This window comes from Tenrec ecaudatus, chromosome 1 (assembly GCF_050624435.1).
Source record: "Tenrec ecaudatus isolate mTenEca1 chromosome 1, mTenEca1.hap1, whole genome shotgun sequence".
Classification (NCBI taxonomy): Eukaryota; Metazoa; Chordata; class Mammalia; order Afrosoricida; family Tenrecidae; genus Tenrec; species Tenrec ecaudatus.
The window spans coordinates 302,595,743-302,604,045 of NC_134530.1; the positions used below are offsets into that span (position 1 = coordinate 302,595,743).

At 45.6% G+C, this 8,303-nt stretch overlaps 1 pseudogene; it reads left to right on the plus strand.

Annotated features, from left to right (window-relative positions):
• The first annotated feature begins 3,995 nt into the window (after positions 1–3,995).
• LOC142437498 (NEDD8-conjugating enzyme UBE2F pseudogene) lies at positions 3,996–4,695 on the plus strand (annotated as a pseudogene).
• Positions 4,696–8,303: the final 3,608 nt, after the last annotated feature.

Below are 8,303 nucleotides of genomic sequence, written 5' to 3' on the forward strand. Positions count from 1 at the left end.
GGTGGAAATCCAATTTTCCCAGTTCCACTTATTGAAGAGACTCTTCTTTTTACATGAAATGGACTTAGTGGTCTCATCAAAAATCAGTTGATCACAGATGCGCGAGTTTATTCCTGGGTCTCGGTTCTACTCTATTGGTCTGCGTGTCTGTATCACACAGCATCAAGCATGTTTGATTGCTGTAGCTGCATGAAATAGGAATTGTGAGTCCTCCTCGTTTACTCTTTTCTTTCAGAATTGGTTTGGCTGTTGGGGAATTTTGCCTTGCCACATAGTGTTGAGGATTAATTTTTCTATTTCTATAAAGAAGACTGTTGGAATTTTGGTTGAGATTGCACTGTCTGGTTCTTAGTCTAATAGTAGGACCATTGTATTAGTCTCCTTGGCAGCTGTAAGAAACTACCCCAAGCTGGGTGACATTAAACAGCACACATAAATTCTCTCAGTACTGGAGCCTTGCTGCTGGTGGAATCTGTTTAGACACATGGCAAGCCAGGTATAACGGGACAGAATGCTGTCCCGCCCACCCCAGCTTCCTGATGGTGGCATGGTTGAGTCCATTGTTGTTGGCTGTGATGTCAATTCATCTCATTAAAAGATCATCTAGTCTTCTCTGACGCGCCAGTTACCAAACATGACATTCTTTCCCCAATGGTTGGGCTTTCCTGACGACGAGTCCAAAGTAAATAAACCAAAGTCTTGCCAATCTTTGCTTTTAAGAAACATTCGGCTTGTATGTCTCCTAAGATTGATTTCTTTTTTATAAAAAAGGAAAAAGCCCAGTTTTATTGGCACTTAATCCACATATCACACAATTCAATATTTCAATCATATCAAGAAGAATTGGACGATCATCACCACAATCAATTTCAGAATGTTTCCTTCCCCCTCACCCAAAGGTTAAACCGCTTTTAAAAAAGAGTTGTGTAATTCACCATCAATCTAATGCTCCCTCCCACATCCATTGTGTGTTCGCCCAAGCCCCTGAAGATGGACGTCTTCATTCTCCTGGGACTCCACAGTGAATCTACAACTTTTGTCAACGCTGCTGTGCTGAGATAGCAGCTCTTCTTCAGTCTTCCTTTCATGCGATCCAGTCTTCATATGCTTATGAGTGTGATTGACAGGCTGCGGCATGGGACAGGCTAAGCCTCGTCATCAAAATGACACCCTGCCTGCTTCTTAAAAGTATTCCAGGGGTCTTGTGCCTGAGATTTTCCCAAGGCATGCATCAAGTGAATCCTTGGCTGCTGCTTCCAGGGACGTTGCCTGTTTTCTGGAAGCCCACAATCGAGTCAGCGGCCGGGCTGATTTCTTCTCCGGGCTCTGAAGGCATATTGGTTCCATGTCTCCCCCCAGTTTCTGGCACTTGCTGGCAATCTCCACCCTCCCCCCACACTTTCTGTGGATACATCACTCCTACCTGTGCCTCTGTCTTCCACGGCAGCTTTTTCCCATACCTTCTGTGTCTGGACCTTTCTGGGGTTTCAGTATACCCCTTTCCAGTGTGCCTCACCTGATTACATCTGCAGAGATGTTTCCAAACAAGGATACGTTTGCCCTGCAAATGCCGAGAGACCTGGGAGTCTTGGACTGTTATCGGTAGGGTTCCAAGTTGCTCCCAGGAAGAAAGACGAGGCTGTCTGTTCCTGTAAAGATTCACAGCCTCGAAAACCGGACACAGGGTTGCAATGAATCAGAATCGACTCTGAGGCTGGAGGTCTGGCATTGCGGGGGATGACAAAAATGGGGCACGAGCCTATTGCAAGACATAGGAGGTGGCTACGAATTGCAGTTGGCACAACGGCCACTGTTTTTGTCTTAAAACTTGCTGTCCACTCAAAAAAGAAACCAAACAGTGATTGGAGAGGTCCAACTGGTGGGACTATTGAACGTAGGCATTAACTAAGCACTGGCACTGAGCTCAACCAAACCAACCAGGCAGCACCAGTGACATCAGAAGATTGGGTAGATTGATTTCATTTTTCTTAAAATTCAGACTCCATTCTTTAAATGAAATCTTGACACACACCTGGTTTGTAAAATGGACAAAGTCAGAGTTGTCCCAAACTTAATGGCATGCATAAGCATGTTGTTAGGGGCTTTCCATTCCACTTCATGTGGATCTTCTGTCCAGCAGAGTGACACGCAGCCCACTCCGGCCCCAGCCCCAGCCCCAGCACGGCTCTTCTGTCTGAATCCATTGGTGCAATCACTGTGTCCGTCCATCTCCTCGATGGCCTTTCGCTTCATCACTGCCCCTCTACCAAGCATGTTGTCCTTCTGCAGGACTGGTCTCTCCTGCCAGCTGCTGTGAGGCACATGCCTAAGACAAGGGAATAGAAAACAGGCGTCCAAGGGCATTAGCAGTAGAAGGAGTCTCTTTCAGGGACTGCACGTAGCATTCAAGGTTGCGGGTATGGACAGTTAATTAGTCCATGTCATTGTTTGCTTCCTGATAACATATTAAACCAGGGGTAAGAGGTAGGCAAAACAAGTAAAACCAAAGAGATAAAGTGTTTTTGTCCTTCTATTTTATGACCTCTTATCTCACTTTTGGGAAAAATTCCCAACAATAATTACTAGCGTTTGCTGCATGCCAAACGACACTCTGCTACGCAGTTTACTTCTGGTTTGAATAAGAACTTCTGCTGTTAATAGCCCACTGGAAACGGAATTTTTAAAAGAGGGATTTTTTTTGGGGGGGGGTCATATGTAATTGAAAAGTCCAGGAACATAGGAAGCTTCAAAAATGTTACCAATTAGCTATGTCTTAACTTCTCTTTGGTTTTATCCAAGAGCGGCTCTCCCCGCTGTTAGTTAGGTACCTTCGAGTTAGCTTCAGATGTGGGCAACTTCACGGACAAGAGGACAGAGCCCTTCCTGCTCCTGCACCGTCTTAGATGGATGGATGGCCAAGGTTGATGTGCCCCTGTCTGTCGCTGTGGCTTCCAACCCGGGGCGCTTCCGCCAGCAGTATGTTGGATATTCCATTAAGATCCACAGTTTCCATGGGCTGATGTGGAAGTAGGTTGCCTTATTTTTCTCCTGACTCTATTTTACCCTGCACACTTCACCGAGACTTGTCTGACTTGGACCACATGACCTAGGAGCCTGGCCCATGTTGATTGGCCAGACTTGAGTCACAGCTCCTCCCACAGGGTCTGGTGGTGGAGTCCTCTCTAGTAAGAATGGAAGTGAGTGATAACCCAAGAGAAAATTAAGCCACGAGGGAAATAGGTGATGCACGGGCAAAATAACAGACATGCATCACAGAGGCCCATTTGATATATGGATAAACTGAGGCACAGGGTACTAGAGTAGCCTGGTCATGGCCACATAGCTACAGAGTGTATGAATAACTTCAAATAGCCCTAAGCCTCAGAATTAGACAGCTGTGATTTAAAATTTTGGTCCGATTTTTTTTTTTACTCGTTATGTCATTTGGGCTAAGTTATTTAGTTTCTCTAAATCTTAGATGATTTATTTGTAAAATGGGAATAATAATACCGGCTTCATGAGATTAAATAAAATAACATACGTAAAACATATGATGCTGCATTTGGCCCATGGAATAGCAATTGCTGGTATGATTTTTGTGTGTCCATGTGCTTTCCATTTAGATTTATTGCTGATTAGAATGATCTACCAACTGCTTCAGTCTGAAATGGACCAAACCTACACTCCAGATGCATTGATAACGACTGGTGATTGGAATTTAAAAGTTGGAAACAAAAAGGAAGAATCGGTAGTTGGAAAATATAGCCCTGCTGATAGAAACTAAGCTGGAGATGGCCCATTAGATTTTTGCAAAACATCAACAGCTCCACTGGCAACACTTTGTTAAAAACCAAAAATTTGAGTATACATGAGGCTATCACCCGATGGGATACACAGAAATCGAATTGACTACATCTGTGGTAGATTAGACAAGGGATGATCTCAACAGCTTAAGCCAGGTGAGGGCCGCGTCTCGCCGTCGCCGCACGGGCTGGGCATGGTGTTGGCTCCCGGGCCGCCTTGCCGCTCTCAGGGAGCCCAGGGGGAAGAGCAGTGATGCTCACTCTGGCGAGCAAACTGAAGTGGGATGACGGTCTCAAAGGGTCCCGCTCCTCAGCCACCGCCTCCGATTCCACGCGGAGGGTGTCTGTGAGAGACAAGCTGCTCGTCAAAGAGGTTGCATAGCTTGAAGCAAACTTACCTTGTACCTGTAAGGTGCGCTTTCCTGATCCCAACAAGCTCCACTGCTTCCAGCTAACCGTGACCCAGATGAGGGTTACTACCAGGGTGGAAAAGTTCAGTTTGAAACTGAAGTTCCTGATGCCTACAACATGGTGCCCCCCAAGGTGAAGTGCTTGACCAGAATCTGGCACCCCAACATCACAGAGACGGGGGACATCTGTCTGAGTTTACTGCGAGAACATTTGATTGGCGGCACTGGCTGGGCTCCCACGAGGACGCTGAAGGATGTTGTTTGGGGATTAAACTCCTTATTTACTGATCTTTTGAATTTTGATGATCCACTGAATATTGAAGCTGCAGAACATCATCTGCGGGACAAGGAGGACTTCCGGAATAAAGTGGAAGACTACATGAAGCGGTACGCCAGATGATACAGGAGGCCTGCAGGGCCGGGATTGTGCGCTGCCCTCCGTCCCCATCACGGTCCCTCTGTGCCACCCAGCTGGACCAGCCCGTGACACACTGGTCTGAAGAACAGCTTCCACCTGCCCAAGTTAGCTGGAGAACGCGATGTAAAATCAGCAAGGAATGCGTCTTGGGTTCTGAAGAATTGTCTGCTTTCCTCCTTAACGTGGGTTTGGTTTGAACCTGCCCCGTACAGGCTGCTGGTGGAATTCCTGCCGAGTTTCACTGAACTCACAGTGGCTAGAGCTTGCTGACCCCTCCCCAGCAAACTGCCCTGCGCCAGTGATGCTAATGATGTGGACCATGTGACCTGCAGAGTGTCCGCAGGAACCTGCTGCCCCGACTCTGCTTGGATGCGAAGCCTCCTAGCCCTCCCTCTCCTGTGCTGGGACCCTGCCCCGGGGTTGCCAGGCTCCCCAGAAATGCAGAGTCATTTATTGTCTACCTTCCTGAGATGCATTGGTTTGTTTTTTATTTAATGTAAGTATATTTTGGGGAAAAAAAAAGAGTTTTAGCCAAACAATGCTAGGGGCTGACGGGAGCATAGACAATCAATTACTGATATGGAAGTTCAGGTTCAAGCTGAAGAGCATGAAAGCAAGTCCATGAAAGTCAAAATACCACCTTGGGTCGATCCACTTGAATGTTGAGACCATCTCAAGAACAGATTCAACTCAATGGACACTAACGACCAGAGACCCGATGAGTCATGGAATAATGTCAAGAATATCATCATGAAAAAGGCCATTAAAAAGACAGAAAAGAAAACAAACAAACAAATAAGACGGGAAAGAAAGAAAAGACCAAAATGGATGTCAGAGAAGACTCTGAAACTTGCTCCTGAACCTAGAGAAGCTACGGTGAATGAAAGAAATGTTGAAATAAAAGCTGAACAGAAAATCACAAAGAACTGCTTGACAACCCCCCCATCCCCCCAAAAAGGCATTCTAGTGAAATGTGCAAAGACCTGGAGTTAGAAAGCCAAACAGGAAGAACACATGTAGCATATTTTAAACTGAAAGAATCAAAGAAAAAAATTCAAACTTCAGGTTGAAACATTGAAGGATTTTTTTAATCGTTTAATTAGGGGCTCATACAACTCTTATCACAATCCATACACACATCAATTTTGTAAAGAACATTTTTACATTCGTTGCCCTCAGCATTCTCAAAACATTTGCTCTCCACCTAAGCCTCTCGCATCAGCTCCTCATTCTCCCCCTCCCTCCCTGCTCCCCCTCCTTCATGAACTCTTGATAATTTATAAATTATTATTTTGACATATCTTGCACTGTCCGACGTCTCCCTTCACCCACTTTCTGTTGTCCATCCCCCAGGGAGGAAGTTATATGTAGATCTTTATAATTGGTTCCCCATTTCCAATCTACCTTCCCTCCACCCTCCTAGTATTGCCACTCACACCAATGGTCCTGAAGGGATCATCCTCCCTGGATTCCCTGTGTTTTTGGTTCCTATCTGTACCAGTGCACATCCTCTGGTCTAGCCAGATTTATAAGGTAGAATTGGAATCATGATAGTTGGGGGGGGCATTTAGGAACTAGAGGAAAGTTGTATGTTTCATCGTTGCTACATCACACCCTGACTGGCTCGTCTTCTCCCCGAGACCCCTTCTGTAAGGTGATTTCCAGTGATCTACAGATGGGCTTTAGGTCTCTACTCCATGCTCCCCACCCGCCCTCATTCACAATGATATGATTTTTTGTTCTAATGAGGCCTGATACCTGATTCCTTCGACACCTTGTGATCGTGCAGGCTGGTTTGCTTCTTCCATGTGGGCTTTGTTGCTTCTGAGCTAGATGGCTGCTGTTTATCTTCAAGTCTTTAAGACCACAGATGCTATATCTTTTGATAGCCAAGCACCATCAGCTTTCTTCACCACATTTGCTTATGCACCCATTTGTCTTCAGCAATCATATTAGGGAGGTGAGAACAAAATAATATGATTTTTTGTTCTTTGATGCCTGATATCTGATCCCTTCAGCACCTTGTGATCGTGCAGGCTGGTGTTCTTCTTCCATGTGGGCTTTGTTGCTTCTGAGCTAGATGGCCACTTGTTTACCTTCAAGCCTTTAAGACCCCAGATGCTATATCTTTTGATAGCTGGGCACTATCAGTTTTCTTCACCACATTTGCTTATTCACCTGCTTTTTCTTCAGTGATTGTGTCAGGAAGGTGAGCATCATGGAATGCCAATTTAATAGAAGCAAGTATTCTCGCATTGAGGGAGTACTTGAGTGGAGGCCCAATATTCTTCTGCTACCTTAAAACTAAACCTATAAAGATAGGCACATAGATTTATTTCCCCATCCTCATATAAAAATATATTTACATATGTACACCTTTATCTAGACCTCTATAAATGTCTTTTGCCTCCCAGCTCTTTCCTCTATTTCCCTTGACTTTCTTCTTGTCTTGTTCAGTCTTCATTTGGGTTTCAGTAATTCCTCTTGGTTACAGTACCCTTGATCATGCCGTACCAGGCCTCCTACACCCTCCTCACCATGGACTTGGATCACTTGTTGTTCCCTTGTCCCTGGGTTTGTTAACACCACTACCTTTCCCCCACCTCCCCCTCTCCCATGTCCCCCTGGAACTGCTGGTACCCTTGTTTTCTCCTCCAGATTGCTCGCCCAGCCTATCTTATTTAGACAGACCTGCGGAGAGAATAACATGCATAAAAACAAGACAGAGCAAAACCAAGCCACAATATACAACAAAACAATGACAAAAAAAAACACAATAAGAAAGAAAAGCTTGTAGTTAGTTCTAGGACTGCTTGTTGGCCTTTAGGAGTGTTTTCCAGTCCAGTCTGTTGGGGCACCATACCCTGGCCCCAAAGTCCACCTTCAGCATTCCCTGGGACCTCGCTGCTCCATTCCCTTGCTGTTCTGTTGTACTCCCTTAGTGTTTTGTCTCAGTGTGGAGGGATCAGATCGGGCGCAATTCCCACACTGTGTCTCCAGTGTTGTCCCCTGTAGGGCTATGGGTAAGTGAGGGATGTCGTGTCTCATAGTGGGGCAGGCCATGTGGTCTTCTCTGTGGACTGGCTGTTCTGAGCGGCAACATCATCCTCAAGGCCTGGTGGGCCAGGATGTGCTCCACTCTCTCCTCCTCCCCCTTCATCAGTTCCCACCCATGTGCTCTGATCAGATATGTCCCTCTCCCAGAGCTGCATTTTTAGTGCCGTCCTCTGAAATAAATTCTTCTGGGGGGAGGGGATATTGAAGGATTTTGTGAACAAAATATTGAATGATTCAGGAAGCATCAAAAGATGACGGAAGAAATACAGGGTCACCATACCAAAAAGAGCTGCTCGACCTCCCATCATTTCAAGGGATAGCGTCTGATCAAGAACCAATGGTACTGGACAAGAAGAGGGAAGTGACTTCAAGAAGTCCAAGAAGAAGTATATCTGGAGACTGATTATGGGAGAAATTGTACAATTATGTTTGACATGATTGAACTGTGGAATGACATGACATGTGTCTTGGTTTCCAAGCTAAAGCAAATTGGAAGAGGACAAAACCCCATCGATCCAGGAATGAGTCCTGGGCTCTCACTAAATCCTCGTTCCAACTTAAAAACATTTAGTCCTTAGATCACGACTCTGCTCGATACTCAGCTTCATGAAACGA